The 17,297-nt window shown below is 39.1% G+C and overlaps 1 protein-coding gene across 2 annotated transcripts in view; it reads right to left on the bottom strand.

The window, feature by feature from the left end:
* Osi24 (Protein) overlaps positions 1-11,728 on the bottom strand; it is a 61,628-nt gene extending 49,900 nt beyond the window's left edge. The window contains exon 1 of one of the 2 annotated variants that reach the window (XM_069506926.1): positions 11,657-11,728. The gene's annotated coding sequence lies outside the window, so the exon portion shown is untranslated. Of the gene's footprint in view, positions 1-6,794; positions 7,060-11,656 lie in introns of those variants that run through there. The other variant, XM_034981409.2, reaches the window with a different exon arrangement.
* Positions 11,729-17,297: the final 5,569 nt, after the last annotated feature.

Raw genomic sequence — 17,297 nt, 5'->3', positions numbered from 1 at the left:
GCTAGTAATAAATAAAAAAATCCAATATTTTGTAAAAGTCCACGATATATTGCAAATAAAACATCTGACTGATGCTAGACGTCAACGTAAGTTGCGGAAGTAGGCCATTCGGAGTCAACGCCGCGTCGGGCATTGACCCGAGTTTTGCACGCTATACGTTGCGGGTTTGAAAAATACTAAATCACTAAAACTACAAAATGAGACAAATGGTCATTGGTATAGGATTGTGTTTAGGTAGTATAACAATAACGCTAAGTTTTTGCAAGCGTTCTGGTTACAACCTGTATAAAGGAAAAGCTGACTGACTGACTGACTGATCTATCACAACTCAAACTACTGCCCGGATCGGGATGAAATTTGGCATGCAGATAGCTGTTATGACGTGGACATCCATTATTAAAGAATTTTTGGAAATTCAGTCCCTAAAGGGGTAAAATAGGGGTTTGTTGTGTAGTCCACACGGATGAAGTCGCAGACAAGCTAAGTAGTTTCTGGATAGCAGAGGTCCAAATCCATTAGACTAATGTAGCAATAACGAGCGAAATAGAGATCCGTAGGTATGTGATAAACTTTTACGAGATATTAAATGAAAGATTAGATCAGCTAACTGCCTTTTAATGCCACTATAAAGTAAAAGGTCGCGTCTTTTAAGTATTTCATAAATCACAAGCTTGATGGTTTTGTCGAGTAACTTTTTTATTTCTTCGATAAAGTATCGATATTGTTTGACACGCAACGAACATAATGTGTCTATATCTGTCTATCAAATGAAAGGCGTGGAAGAGAATTGATATATAAAAACCCGGCCAAATTCGAGTCGGGATTCGCTCTTTTAGGGTTCCGTACATAGTTATGAATAACGTATGAAATATTTCATTTCCTAGCTACATATCGCAACATCGTACCGTAAAAGAAAAACCCAAAAAAGTTCAAAACTAAGAACCGACTACGATCCTTTTGTTTGTATTGGTCATGGTGGTCCATCCGACGTCCGTCCATTTGTCTGTCAGCGGGCTGTATATCGTGAACCGTAAAAATAGAGAGCTGAAATTTTCACATAATGTGTATTTCTATTGCCGCTATAACAACAAAAGTAAATTTACAAAATGGCTGACATGAAAATTTCAAAGTGTTATTTCTTGTACGATGGTACGGAACCCTTCGTTTGCGAGTTCGACTGGCACTCGACCGATTTTTTAGGGTTCCGTAGCCGAATGGTAAAAAACGGAACCCTTATAGATTCGTCATGTCCGTCCGTCCGTATGTCACAGCCACTTTTTTTCCGAAACTATATGAGCTATGCTGTTGAAACTTGGTAAGTAGATGTATTCTGTGAAACGCATTAAGATTTTTACACAAAAATAGAAAAAAAAACAATAAATTTTGGGGTTCCCCATACTTAGAACTGAAACTCAAATTTTTTTTTTCATCAAACCCATACGTGTGGGGTATTTATGGATAGGTCTTCAAAAATGATATTGAGGTTTCTAACATAATTTTTTTCTAAACTGAATAGTTTGTGTAACTTCTAAAATAACAGAATGATAAAACTAAAAAAAATATATGATGTATATTACCATGCAAACTTCCACCAAAAATTGGTTTGAACGAGATCTAGTTAGTAGTTTTTGAATTTATCGTGCAAAATGCCGATAAAATACGATTGTACTACGGAACCCTCAGTGCACGAGTGTGATTCGCACTTGGCCGGTATGTTTTATCTTACAAAATAAAGAGATGTGTGGGCCGTCAACTTTGTCAGTTTTTGTGACGGGGCTTATCTCAAAAACTAATAAACCTAAACTGTTAAGGAATATAAAATTTCGGTATATTATGTACCATATCCTGTACCTAATAGCATTCGTGGATTTATGTTTCTTGAAAATCCCGTGGGATCTCTTTGATTTTCCGCGACAAAATGTAGCCTACCTTACTTTACCTATATTCCTGGGATGCAATAAAAAATTAAAATGTGTTCATGAACAAATATTGCTATTTTCAACTTTCAAAGTAAAATTACTATACCAAGTGGGGTATCATATTATTATGAAAGGGCTTTACTTGTACATTCTAAAACAGATTATCTCTCTACCAAATTTTGTCAAAATTGGTCGAAAAAAAAAGCACATGGGCCGTGAAAAGCTAGCAGACCGATAGACAGGCAGACATACACACTTTCGCGTTTTATAATAGATAGGTAAGTATTTATAATAGCTGGTATGGAATATCTTCTATAATATAAAAATGAATCACTAAATGCTCATCGCAAATCTCGAAAACAGCTGAACCGATTTCGCTAATTCTTTTTTTATAGTATTCCTTGAAGTACGAGGATGGTTCTTACGGAGAGAAAAATTTAAAAAATTTGAATCGGTTGTTAGGCGGTACGAAGTTCACCAGGGCAGCTAGTAGATTCATATTTTTAAGTCTTAAAACGTTGTTTATGTAAATTAATACCTAATGTAAACGATCCACACTTTCTTCAAAGGCTCAAACCGGACATTTGCGGTCGAGAATTCGCTTTAGTGGTCTCAGCCGTGTCAGTGTGTCACAGATATTATACCTCCTAAAACATAGTATACTAGAGCGACAGTTATCTTTAATATCTGTTGAGAAACTCCTAAATTAGTATTCACAATGGTGGGTGAATTCCAAAATAAGTTTATGGGAGTATTTTGTTGTGAAAAACATCGTCATCTTTTCAATATAGACGTCCACTGCTGGACATAGGTCTATCATCCCGACTATAATAATATAAAGGCGAAAGTTTGTATGTGTGTGTGTGTGTTTGTTACTCCTTCACGCAAAAACTACTTTTTTTTTTTTTTAATTCAGATACAAGCTAGCCCTTGACTGCAATCTCACCTGGTGGTAAGTGATGATGCAGTCTAAGATGATAGCGGGCTAACCTGGAAGGGGTACCTATGGCAGTTTTTATTAAACCCATACCCCTTTGGTTTCTACACGGCATCGTACCGGAACGCTAAATCGCTTGGCGGCACGGCTTTGCCGGTAGGGTGGTAACTAGCCACGGCCGAAGCCTCCCACCAGACCAGACCAGAAATTTAGAAATTATAAAATTCCAAACCACTGCCAGGAATCGAACCCGGGACCTCCCACTATTAAGACCACAGCGCTCACCACTGCGCCAGGGAGGCCGAAAAATCAAAGAGTTCCTGCGGGATTTTTAAAAACCTAAATCCACGCGGACGAAGTCGCGGGCATGCCAGCTATAATACCTATATTTAGATACTAGCTGATGCCCGCCGGCACTCTTTTATTTCCCGGGATAAAAAGTAGCCTGTCACTCTCCATAATATATGGGTCCCATACCCATATATTATGGAGAGTACTGATACTGATTACAGTAAAGGGAATATGCAAAGAAATGAGAGAAAAATGTAATGTAATGTAATCAAAACAATTCCTCACAAAGTTTTCCTTAACGGATCGTTAAAACACGTGCGATATTTTAGCGAGTTCAGCCTTCAGATGTTCTTTCCTTTCATAGCCATTGTTCCATATAACTCTGAACTCGATTCCCAAGTCCCAACTTTGTCAGAACTATTATGTTAATACCAAGAAACTGTTATAAATAGGTACAAAGTAGTAACTATGTTTCCTACATACAATATTGTTTCATGATGTTCCTACAAAAACAGCGGAATTCCATGCATGGAGTTCATCTTCAACTTTCTATGTTTATAATAATGACTAGATGATGCCTGGGACTTTGTCCACGTGGATTTGGGTTTTACAAAAATATTGTGTGGAAACTCTTTGATTCTCGGGATAAAAAGAACATAATATCGTTTCCGGAATGCAAGTTATCACTGCACAAAACGTTAAAATCGGTTAAACTAATGTATTTTTAGATAATCATTATTCACTATTCAGTAAGATAGGGCCTTTTATCGACATAAAGATGGCACTAAAACAAGCGCTAAGACAAGTTTATGTTATAAAAACATAACTATCACAATATGCCTCGTTACCGGAAGATGGGACCTACATAAGAAACTGTGTTCGTTTAGAAACTATGCATGTACACTTTTAAGTTTTGCAAATCACCGACTCTCTTCTATCTTGATATTTCCGTATTTATTAAATAATATAGATTTTATCATTTATATAGCAAAAAGAAAAGAAAAAAATTGATTGATGATAATAATATTTGTTTTATATATAGAATCCCGTGGAAACCAGTGGCTCTACCGCGGTTGTTTGACAGCTACAATGTCACGATCGCAATCATCTCTGATTGGTTAATGCTCGCTCACTATTGGCCACAATGCATTGTTGCAACAAGAATCGCACAAATTCAGCCAATCAGAGCAATTGAGATTGTAATAATGATTGATGCAGGTTTTAGACAATCGCCCTACTGGTCTTTACCGTGTGTGCACATAATGCCACCAACAGAAGTCGCTGGAGGGAGATCGCACGAGCAGCACTGAAAAATTCATAGCTACGACCACTGTGTTAAGAGTATACGATTGAGCAGAAGAGGAATTTGACAAGATCTTGACCTTCTTGACCCAGTGGTGAGCGTCATCCAAGCCAGCCAAGTTGAACTCATGAAGAATCCCTCATGGCCCATTCACATCCAAACCCACATCATGACATGACATGATCAACCCATCGCCGGCTCACTACGAGCGCGGGTATCCTCTCAGTATGAGAAGGGTTTAGCCATAGTCCACAACGCTGGCTAATTGCGGCATAGCTACAGATTACAGGTACTACAACTAACGCCAACGACTGAGAAATGTGCAGTGCTCAGACAAGCCGTAAAACGCTTACGAGCACGAAGAAATCAACATTGTAATCTTTTGTTTTTGTGGAAAAAAACCGGCCAAGTGCGAGTCAGGCTCGCGCAATGAGGGTTCCGTACTACAGTCGTATTTTTTCGACATTTTGCACGATAATTCCAAAACTATGATGCATAAAAATAAATAAAAATCTGTTTTAGAATGTACAGGTGAAGACCTTTCATATGATACCCCACTTGATATGGTCACTCACTTCGAAAGTTGAAAATACTAATTATTAGTTCATGACCACAATTTAATTTTTTTGTGTGATCTAACCCTAAATTCACGGGTTTTCAGATTTTTCCCCAAATGTCAGCTGTAAGATCTACCTACCTGCCAAATTTCATGATTCTAGGTCAACGGGAAGTACCCTGTAGGTTTCTTGACAGACAGACAACAAAGTGATCCTATAATTTCCTTTTGAGCTACGGAACCCTAAAAAATTAGCCCGTTTCCATCTTAGACTGCATCATTACTTACCACCAGGTGAGGTGAGGTGAGGCTAACTTGTATCTGAATTTAAAAAAAAATTGCAATGTATGGTTGCCTTAATCATGGTTGGAACTTGGCCGTGGTCGGCCATGGCTCTCGCCTCGGTTATTAAACTCTCAGTGGAAATGAATCTAAACCTGTGTTACTGGTTCCTCTAGTATCCTTATTAGATCGTAGGTGCTTAGAGGTTATAATATCCCGTCTTACCATCTAGTTATTTGTTATGTAGGTAGTCGAAAATTTATAGTAGTACTAGCTTATCCCCGCGACTTTGTCCGCATGGACTATATCAATTTCAAACCTATGATGTCTACGTCATAGTAGCTATCTGTATGCAAAATATTAGCTTGATCCATCCAGTAGTTTGAGCTGTGCGTTGATAGATCAAGAACCAAAAGTTTAATTCCGCTGTTTCAGCGGATAGCAAACTAAGCTTTTGGTTCAGTGTATATCATGGATTTCCGCAAAGTAACTGCAGAAGCAGGCGTTACTTTGCGGACACAACACAGATCAGTCAGTCAGTCAGTCAGCTTTTCCTTTTATATATTTTATAGAAGACTAGTGACAGCCCGTGGTTTTGATTCGGTGCGAATTTTGTAAAATCCGGTCTTATTTGTTGTCTTTATCATATAGAAAGTTGAAAATTTTCTCACTTTTACTCTGAGTGGAGACCCGTGCTCGGTAGTAAGCCGGCGATGGGTTGATCATGATGATGACGATGATGACCTGTTGCGCCTTTTTACGGCCATGTATGACCTCCATCAATCACAGCTGATACGAAGTAACATCTATAGATGTAGAACTAGCCAATCACAGCGTCGTATTTCGTGATCAGGTGCGCAAAGAAACCAATTACGGAAACGCTTTTACCTGTTGCTACAAATACCATATCTCTTCTAGAAAAACTAGCGAATCGGATGTCTCAGTACGCTCTACGGAATGTTATCATAGACTGAGATATTTTCTTTGAAGACGCCGAAGTTATTTTTGCAAAAAAGCACAGGTATTTTCCTAAGAAAATTAAACAAGAAAAATATTTTCTGTATTTATCAACTAAAGTAAACAAAAAATAACGATTGTAAAAAAAGAATGAGGACAACGTAACAAAAAAAATCGTATTCAGTTTAATAATTTCTAGCTAAATAATATAATTGGTAGGTAGGTACATTACTAAACTACTCGAGCAATAAATAAATGTCGAATAAACAAACCGAATAAAAAAAGAAAATTCGTAAAAAACTAGCTGAAGCCCGCGACTTCGTCCGCGTGGAATTAGGTTTTTCAAAAATCCCGTGGGAACTCTGTGATTTTCCGGGATAAAAAGTAGCCTATGTCACTCTCCAGGTCTTTATCTATACCCATGCAAAAAATCACGTCAAGCCGTTGCACCGTTGCTACGTGATTGAAGGACAAACCAACAAACAAACACGCTTTCGCATTTATGATAAGGGTACTGATATAATTATTAAAAAATGAATAAGTACTCACATTCTAAAAGAAACTAGTCGCTCCATATCGGAAGTACTCGTACTCTCACCAAAAAATCCAATCGAATTCGAAAGAGAAAACGGCACACCCAGTTTTTTTATCACCTCTTTCGCACGGTTCAACGGCCTCACGGGACGTGGCACAACACTTTCATACGAGGAAAAACGGGATCATAACACCACAAATAGTTTGGAACACTGGCCAAACAGCACAATTGTGTTGGATACTATCACACGGGTCTGAAGTTTCGTTGCCACTGCCATGGCCGACGATATCGTGGGTGACTCCCACCAGTTTCTCTGGGGCAAAAAAGTCGTATGCCACGCGTGGGTCAAAATAAATTGGCCGTGACGGCGTGTGGTTATTTGTATCTACCAAAATGTTATATGGTTTACTCTGTTGCTGATTTTACACGTTTTTGTTGTACTTATAGTTATACATACTTACTTTCTTTTATTTAATTCACATAATCACTAAAAACTTAGCACTTGTACTGTACTAGGTATGAAGTAAATTTATCTCTATAGGAGAGATATTTTCTAGGGTCCAAAGAATGATGGAAAATTTGGTTTTTTTTTCTGGATAAGTAGGTAGGTACAGTATTTATATGGAACTAGAAAGGTAATGCTCGTGATTTCATCCACGTGGATGTAGGCATCAAAAATCTCATTTTCCGGGAAATACATAAAGTACAGCCTACGTTCATCTCTGAAATGCAAGCTATCTCTGTACAAAATTTTGTCAAAATCGGTAAAGCGGATGGGCTGTGAAATTGTAACAGACTTTCTCTAATCTGTGTAACAGACAGACAGACAGGCATAATTTCGCATTCGTATGGATTTTTTTAAACTACTGCCTTAACACATTTAGTTTCAATTTTCTCACTGTTGATAGGCTTTTCTTTGTTGGAGAACTGATAGTTCATTGAATTTCCATCATTGTTAGTGTTGTCGAATAACCACTTCCTAAATAGATAGTTCCTACTTCCTATGTATTATGCAATACCTATTTCATGAAATAAACCGGCAAAGTGCGAATCAGACTTGCGCACCGAGGGTTCCGTACTTACTAGTCGTATTTTTTTCGACATTTTGCAAGATTGAAATCAAAAACTATTATGCATAAAAATAAATAAAAATCTGTTTTAGAAAATACAGGTAGGTACACATTTTTAATATGATACCCCAATTGATATAGTAATCTTACTTTGAAAATTGAAAATACTAATTATTAGTTCACTAGCTGATGCCTGCGACTTCGTCCACGTGGACTACACAAAATTTGAACCCCAATTTTACCCCCTTAAGGGTTGAATTTTCGAAAATCCTTTCTTAGCGGATGTCTACGTAATAATAGCTATCTGCGTGCCAAATTTCATCCCGATCCATCGAGTAGTTTGAGCTGTGCGTTGATAAATCAGTCAGTCAGTCAGTCAGTCGCCTTTTCGTTTTATATAATTATTTAGATAACAGGTCTAGTAGTTTGCATTTTGAAAGAAAGTTTTCTGTTAATTACTCTCTAGCTAACATAATATTATCCATATTTCATTACTATATGCTCACAACTTTTTATGATAATTTATCATTATAGTATGGATCATTATCACGAAATATCTCCATCTCTCTCTATCATAAGTAGTAGAAGGTTATTGACTTTCCTTATGAAATCATATTTTTTTAGGGTTCCGTACCTCAAAAGAAATAACGGAACCCTTATAGGATCACTTTGTTGTCTGTCTGTCTGTCGGTCTGTCAAGAAACCTACAGGGTACTTCCCGTTGACCTAGAATCATGAAATTTGGCAGGTAGGTGGATAGCAGACATTCGGGGGAAAATCTGAACACCGTGAATTTGTGGTTACATCACACAAAAAAAAAAATTAAATTGTGGTCATGAACTAATAATTAGTATTTTCAATTTTCGAAGTAAGATACCTACATGTGTATTCTAAAACAGATTTTTATTTATTTTTATGTATTTGTTTTTGAATTATCGTGCAATATGCCGAAAAGATACGACTGTGTACGGAACCCTCGTTGCGCGAGCCTGACTCGCACTTGGCCGGTTTTTAAATAATAAATTCAGAGAATGTTTTCACATCATATTATGCGCAAGTGCATGCATTACTTATGGAACTCTATTGAATAATAAATAAGAAAACAATAAGCATAACAGTGAAAGGTGAAACTTCCTCGGCCAAAATATAGTAATGTTTATGCAGTGATATGATTATCTCTATATAGTCTATGTGTTTATATGCAACAGTTCAAGTAGGTACTATGTCATTTCATTTTTGAAAATGTGGTGCATCTATATATAAAAATCTATATATAGAAATGAATCGCTGAATGTGTTGCTGATCGCAAATCTCGAGAACAGCTGAACCGATTTCGCTAATTCTTTTTTTATAATATTCCATGAAGTACGAGGATGGTTCTTACGAAGAGAGTTTTTTTTTAAATTCCTAAAAAAATAAACGGGCCAAGTGCGAATCAGACTCGCGCACTGACGGTTCCGTACTAGAATCGACATTTTGCACGATAAATCAAAAACTACTTACTAGATCTCGTTCAAACCAATTTTCGGTGGAAGTTTGCATGGTAATGTACATCATATATTTTTTTAGTTTTATCATTCTCTTATTTTAGAAGTTACAGGGGGACACACACACACATTTTACCACTTTTGTCTCTCGTGCAAACTTAAAAAAAGCTTAGAAAAAAATAATATTAGAAAGTTCAATATCATTTTTGAAGACCTATCCATAGACACCCCCCCACACGTATGGGTTTGATGAAAAAAAATATTTGAGTTTCAGTTCTAAGTATGGGGAACCCCCAAAATTTATTGTTTTTTTTTTTCTATTTTTGTGTGAAAATCTTAATGCGGTTCACAGAATACATCTACTTACCAAGTTTTAACAGTATATAGCTCTTATAGTTTCGTAAAAAAGTGGCTGTGTACATACGGACGGACAGACAGACAGACAGACAGACAGACATGACGAATCTATAAGCGTTCCGTTTTTTGCCATTTGGCTACGGAACCCTAAAAATCGACTGTTAAGCGGTACGAAGTTCGCCGAGGCAGCTAGTTGATAATAATTTTATTACTCATCATTTGTTATAAGTAAAAGGCAGGGTAAAATAATTTAGTAAAGTTTTAGTTTTTCGGAGCTATGTGCGTTTAAAGCAATTAAATGGGGTGGTTATTCATAATCACTTGCTTTAAAGGTGAAGGAAAACATCTTGAGAAAACTTCCAACCTAACTCTGGAATTCATAGTCAAGGTAGGGGCTTCTTTAGAGGATGATTTAAACCACATGTGTCATATTTAACCTTTATACAGCAGCCTAATGATATATTTTCGTCCAGTGCCAACCAGTAACCATTAAAAATCGGTAAAGTGCGAGTCGGCATCGCACACGAAGGGTTCCGTACCATCGTACAAGAATCATCGTACATTTTGAATTTTTTAGTATTTATTGCTATAGCGGCAGAAGAAATACATATTCTTTGAAAATTTCAATAGTCTACATTTTATGGTTCACGAGATACAGTGTGCTACAGGCGGAGGGACGGACAGCGGAGGCTTATTAATGGGGTCACGTTGGCACCCTTCCGGTACGGAACCCTAAAAGAGTAGAAATCGCGAAAGTGTGCAATTGGCATGAGTTCCAACAGTACTGCAGTTCAAGGCAGGTGAATGCACTTGACCGGCGCGCGGATGCCAGCCCACAGTTGAAGTAAACCTTGTCCATGTAAAAAATACATCAACGACATTTAGAAATTTCCTTGAAATGTAGGTAAAAACACCTATTTCACCCTCTTAGGGCTTGAATTTTCAAAAATCCTTTCTTGGCGGATGCCAACGTCATAATAGCTATAGGTCCCGGCAAACAACTTGAGCATGCAGCAGCGTAGTGGGAGAAAGTTGGCGAATCCGCGAAGCGAAAGTCGACGTATCAACCAATCGCGTGTACCCGCCATTCGCCAGCCAATCACATTGTACGGGAGCGGTGTGCAGGCTCGACCGTACCAAAGGGGAGATCTCCCACCGAGCGGTTGGTTGTGCTCGGTAGCGCCAGCTGGGCCGACGGTTGTATCTTGAAACTTCTATATATAGTCCAGATTGCAGAATACTCTGTTAGTGCGAGTACTGTCGGTGGTACATTTGTTTACATCGATTGAACAGCGCCATCTAGGTTCTATTGTGGCAACCGCCACAACATCAATGCTCAAGTTGTTTGCCGGGTACTATATCTGCATGCCAAATTTTAGGACGATCCGTCCAGTAGATTGAGCTATGCGTTGATAGACTGGGTCACGGGAACTCCGAAGCAATCAACCACAACCCAGCCAGCGACGTCCGCCGAGGCTAGTCAAAGGGACACGCGGTAAAAACCTCACCCCCTGCCAGGTCATTAGCCATAGCCAACAATATTATCCCCGAAGAGAAATTATTTGCCATGTTTCCGGTGCGTACCGGCCGGAATACTGCTCTTCCTCTCGGACGCATCCAAAAGGGACCCGCAGCACCCAGGCACACTGGGAGATGGCTGGCACCCCACTATTCTAAGCCTCCGTTATCAGTTCGTCTATCCGTCAACCTATCACATTAACCGTTAATAGGTAGAGAGTCAAAATTTTCACAGGGTGTTATTGCCGCTTTATTGTTTAAGTGGTTGCTATAGCCATTCCTTATATATATAGTGAACATGAAACTCGCTTTAGCGTCAGAGTATTTTTTGATCGAAAAAGTTGCGCTAAGCGCTAAAGTTGTCTGATTCTTCTGATTTACGGACGTCACGTGTCTTACCACTAATGCGTTCGTTACAGTAAAGTAGCATCCAAAATTACAGACCTGTGCGACCCAAGCGACTACGAAGCGGGAACGACAGCAACTCGGCAATCGCCTCTCAAGATAAATACGCACTACACCACTTGCAACCACCGAGACGAGGCGGGGCCCTAGGGATGAATGCGATGCGACGTCGGAGCGGCACCGCTCAGTTGTTTATGCGTCACAAGGAAAGACACTGTCCAACGCTGCTACGGCACCGCTGTGACCTAACAACGTTGCGGCGCCGCACCGCTCGTGAGCCCGCTAAAGTTTCAGTTAAACGGCCCGCTGTAACACGAGCCGCACCGCGCCGCACCATCTGTGTAGGCGCGGCTCGGCTTAATTCGGACGCAAGCCTGCTCGTTTAAACGACGCGGGGTAGCACGATCCTACGCGAGCCGAGCCGTCCGTGGAGATGCGGCTTCCTTCATCTAAAATGGATTTTCCTTCGTCGCGCGCTCTGTACCATCTGTTTAGACGGCGTGTATTAACACAAGCTTAGCCGAGATGGCGCGCGCGCCTTTGATCCGTGTCGAAAAAACCGACAAATGATGGATCGTGCGAGCTTTGCCGAGCCGCACCGAGCGTAGTTGTTTAAACAGCGCATGGCGCGCTGAATCACGAACGGAGCTAGGCTCGGCTCGCGTGTTTGCGCGCCGTTTAATACGGTGAAATCTTTGCGGTGCGACGGCGCCGCAACGCATCGTGTGCCCCCAGTCTTATTCTTGTCTTGTAACCAAATAGGGAGCCTCTGTACAAAATTTTTAGCCTTTTTATTATTTTTAGCTATTTCAGTACTCAAATAGAGCAATCATTTTCAAACACTACAACTAGAGAAGCTTTTGGGTCGCCCTTTGTCGTTTCCATTCTAACAGAATAGAGAGTAATGAGGTAGATAATTTGAGGCCACTGCTTTTGTCATGTGAGGGTACCACGGACTTGGGGTAGCTAGATACCGCAAGCCATCCGTCCAGGCGTGCCCGAAAAACTCAAGGGCCTATTTTATTTTCATTTCCCTGTCAATATCCTCCATGTTCTGTGGCGTCAGGACTCAGGGTCGCGGCTGAAAATAAATCAGTGCCGTATGCTATGCTCATGTGTATGTATTGTGTATGTACATGCCAGGTGGAATGGCAATCGGGGAGAGAACGCCCCGCACACCCGCACAATCCCTGCAGTAACCTGGTGCGGGCAGGCGCGGGTGACTTGCGGGTGTGCGGAAAGTCCCCCTGCCTCATACCTCGATTGCCATCTCAACCTGTCGCATACTATAGATACCAAGACTTACAGTATTATGCTGAGCTTGGAACCTTTTTCGTTGTACCACATATGACACAGTTTATTCCAGCGCTTCTTCAGCTTGGCTTGAGGCATTTTGGCGCCGAGATAACCTACCCTTACATGTGATGTGTGGCATAATTATTAACAAAATTAACTTTTTTCTTTCTTTCTTTCTTTCTTTCTTTCTTTCTTTCTTTCTTTCTTTCTTTCTTTCTTTCTTTCTTTCTTTCTTTCTTTAGGTACTATTTCCTCCTCCCTCCTCCTCCTCCTCCCTCTTCCCTTCCTTCCTCTCTTCCTGGTTCCTCTTTCCTGTTGACGCGTGGAGACTGAAACTTGTGATCATCACCAGATGACCGAACTACAGTAACGTCATGACGTTACCGTAGTACAGTCAGACAGACAGACATACAACAAAGTGATTTTATAAAGGTTCCGTATTTCCTTTTGAGGTATACGGAACACTAAAAATTGTAATTTCTGTAGTGCCAGTAACATTTTCCATATAAACAGTACTTATGATGACGTCAGGTAGGAAGAAGTTGGTTTTCATAAAATTTAATGAACGTGCCGTATCTAGATATTCCAAGTCCTTGGAGCGTACATTATGGTAGTTGGTCGATGTATGGGTCGTTAATGATAATGATGCTTCTCTAGGAAAATTTTCAATAGCATGGCCACAGAAGCTAAACATTTCCATGAAAGAAAGAAAATCCTTTTCATTACTACACATCTCTCATATTCTAATTATTTTATGCCTGAATAATAAGAAAAAAAAGACATACAGGGTGTAACCAGAACGCTAGCAAAAACGAAGACGGGACTGATGATTACTGATATGATACCACAAAAAAAAACGCGATTAAAAAAATCTATTTTTGTAAAAGTTTCCGATATTTTGCAAATAAAACATCTCACTGACGCTAAAGGTCAACGAACGTTGCGTAAGTAGGCTACTCGAAGTCAATGCTGCGTCGTAAGTGGGGCATTGAACCGAGTTTTGCACACAATACATTGCGGGTTTGAAAAATACTCAATCACTAAAACTACAAAATGAGGCAAATGGTTATTGGTATTGGATTGTGTTTAGGTAGTATAACAATAACGCTAAGTTTTTGTTAGGATTCTGGTTACACCCGATACATATTTGTGACAAAAATGTGTGTAGGTACAAGCCATGGTACCTATATTGGCAAAGCTATATTTCTACGATAAAAAAATTAAGTCAATGTAAAACCTAATAAGACCAATGCTATAGCAGTGTCTATTTATATCATATTACCTTAGTGTCAAGTTTTCTAAAAATAACTGGGTTATTGGGTGAATCGCATACTTTATAAGTTTATATCACAAGACTAGCATATGCTTGCGACTTCGTCCGCGTGGACTACACAAATTTTACACCCTTATTTCACCCCGTTAGGAGTGGAATTTTCAAATTCTTTCTTAGCGGATGCCTACGTCATAATAGCTATCTGCATGCCTAGCCCGATCCGTCTAGTAGTTTGAGCTGTGAGTTGATAGATCAGTCAGTCAGTCAGTCAGTCACCTTTTCCTTTTATATATTACTAGCTAATGCTCGCGAATTCGTCCGCGTGGACTACACAAATTTCAAACTCCTGTTTCACCCCTTTAGGGGTTGAATTTTCAAAAATCCTTTCTTAGCGGATGCCTACGTCATAATAGCTCTGCATGCCAAATTTCAGCCCGATCGGTTCAGTAGTTTGAGCTGTGCGTTGATAGATCAGTCAGTCAGTCAGTCATTCAGTCAGTCAGTCACCTTTTCCTTTTATATATTTAGATTTAGATATAGAAAATATGAATTAATTTGAATAAAAAGTTATAGTCGGAAATCCTGATGCGTCAACGGAGAGAATAATATTGGCGTAAAATTGTAATTTAAGTCGACTGTGACCGTTCCATTAGTCACATTATAAATATTAGCTTTCTCCTGGATGAATATTAATGTAAAGATTTGTCACTATGCAGTTACCTATGCATCCGCATTTTCAGGGTTCTGTACCTCAAAAGGAAAAATGGAAGCCTTATAGGATCACTTTGTTGTCTGTCTGTCTGTCTGTCCGCCTGTCTGTATGTCATGAAACCTAAAGGGGAACTTCCCGTTGACCTAGAATCATGAAATTTGGCAGGTAGGTAGATCTTATAGCAGACGTTAGGAGAAAAATCTGAAAAATGTGAATTTGTGGTTACATCACACAAAAAAAAATTAAATTGTGATCATGAACTAATAATTAGTATTTTCAATTATCAAAGTAAAATAATTATATCTAGTGGGGTAATATGAAAGGGCCTGTGAATTCAAAAACAGATTTTTATTTATTTTTATGAATCATAGTTTTTGATTTATCGTGCAAAATGTCAAAATATTTATTCGACATTTTGCACGGAAAATCAAATTCGCACCTGGCCGGTTTTTTGTCTAAAAAAAAAGAATATCAGCCATGCTTATCAAGACTGATATTCCTTTTTCCCTTCCCACTAAGCGTATTTTTTTTAATTCTACATTTTTACAGATGGTTTGTTTATAACCTAAACATGTCACCCTCATAGGAGCAAACATTTTTGATTATGATCTAAGATTTGAGTAAGTCTTATTTAGCTTGTAGGTACAGTGCTCTGGCCTCCTTAGACAAAGCGTAAATATTAGGAGTAGGTAGGTAGGTACCTCATTAGTGCAACGGCTAGGGTTTGAACTGCCGACCTTTCGATTTCTATTTCAGTCTGTTAAAACTAAATCCTCGCGGACGAAGTCGCGGGCATCAACTAGTTCTAAATAATTATGAGACCAAATTATTGTCCAAATTGTTCGCTTCTAATTGAATAAAGTGTTTTTGATTTTACTTAAGATAAAAATATTATGCTATGTTATTAAAGTTAATGAAGGTTTGAAAAAAATATCATTCATCTGTTCTGAACTTAATCGTAAATACCATCAGATGGTGAAAGTTGTCCATCCGCTGTTAATTTACGAAATTGCCAAGTTTCGACGCATGTGAAAGTGATTTTTTGTTTCACACAAAACATCGCTTTACGTGTAAGTATAGGTTGGTATATACCTATTTTCTTTTTTTGGTAGCTGCTAATATTTTCGTGCGTGTTGCCAGCGAAGACATAATATGGATCCGAGACATGGTCGCTAACTATGGGCCTCATAAGAAAGCTCAGAGTCACTCAGCGGGCGATGGAGAGAGCTATGCTTGGAGTTTCTCTACGTGATCAAATCAGGAATGAGGAGATCCGTAGGAGAACTAGAGTAACCGACATAGCTTAACGGGTTGCGAAGCTGAAGTGGCAATGGGCAGGGCACATAGTTTGTACAACCGATAGACGTTGGGGTCCTAAGGTGCTGGACTGGCGACCTCGCACCGGAAGACGCATCGTTGGAAGACCCCCACTAGGTGGACGGACGACATCAGACGAGTCGCAGGGAGGCGCTGGACTCAGGCTACGCAAGATCGTGGCGTGTGGAAGTCCCTACAAGAGACCTATGCATCCAGCAGTGGACGTCTATCGGTTGATGATGATGAATATTTTCTTCATCTGTGAACAAAAGTGGAATGCGTTTTAGAAATTTCCGCACTCGGAATTCTTTCTCTATCGACTAATTAAAATGTTTCATCATTTGCGAGATGCGGCCGATTTCCAAAAAGCATGCTATAAAGGTATGCGTTTTGGAAACCACCCACATCTAATAAAACAATACGAATGTATTTGAATCATTTCGGCGCGCATCAGAATGTTTTTTGACGGGCAATTTCGGATAATATGCTGCCTTAAATTGCTTAGCAATGATTTATAATACGAATGTATTGTTTATCAATTAATGAAATCAAGCATTACCTACTTAAATCACTAATTATTATTATTAACCATTATTGTTTTTACTTTCGTTACATCACGTTAGATGGGTCTTCCCTAACACCAAAATGTAGAAACAATTGAATTCGCTAACAGAATTACAATAATACATTCCGTTTCGGAACTAGAAAGTGAAATGTTTTAGTCAGCTACGGTTTTTATTAAACAACTCACGAATACCGTTCCAACACTGAAATGGATATAAATACAAGTATGCTGGAACAGTAGGTCGATTTCGTAAAACCTGCATCAATCATTATTACAATCGCAATTGTTGTGATTGGCTGAATTTATGGTATTCTTGTCGCAACAACGAATTGTAGCCAAATACTGAGCGATCGTCAACCAATCAGAGGTGATTGCGATCGTGGCATTATAGCTATCATTCTACCGCAATCGCACAGCTGGTGTGCCATACAAAATGAGTTATTTTCTGTGCCGATTCAAAGCGGCCCATCGAGCGTACCGGGAATTAAAATTTACACTTTGTGCCACATGGTTTTAA

Source organism: Maniola hyperantus, chromosome 24, assembly GCF_902806685.2.
Source record: "Maniola hyperantus chromosome 24, iAphHyp1.2, whole genome shotgun sequence".
Taxonomy (NCBI): domain Eukaryota; kingdom Metazoa; phylum Arthropoda; class Insecta; order Lepidoptera; family Nymphalidae; genus Maniola; species Maniola hyperantus.
The sequence above is the reverse complement of the archived record's forward strand: the minus strand, read 5'-3'. Positions and strand labels throughout refer to the sequence as shown.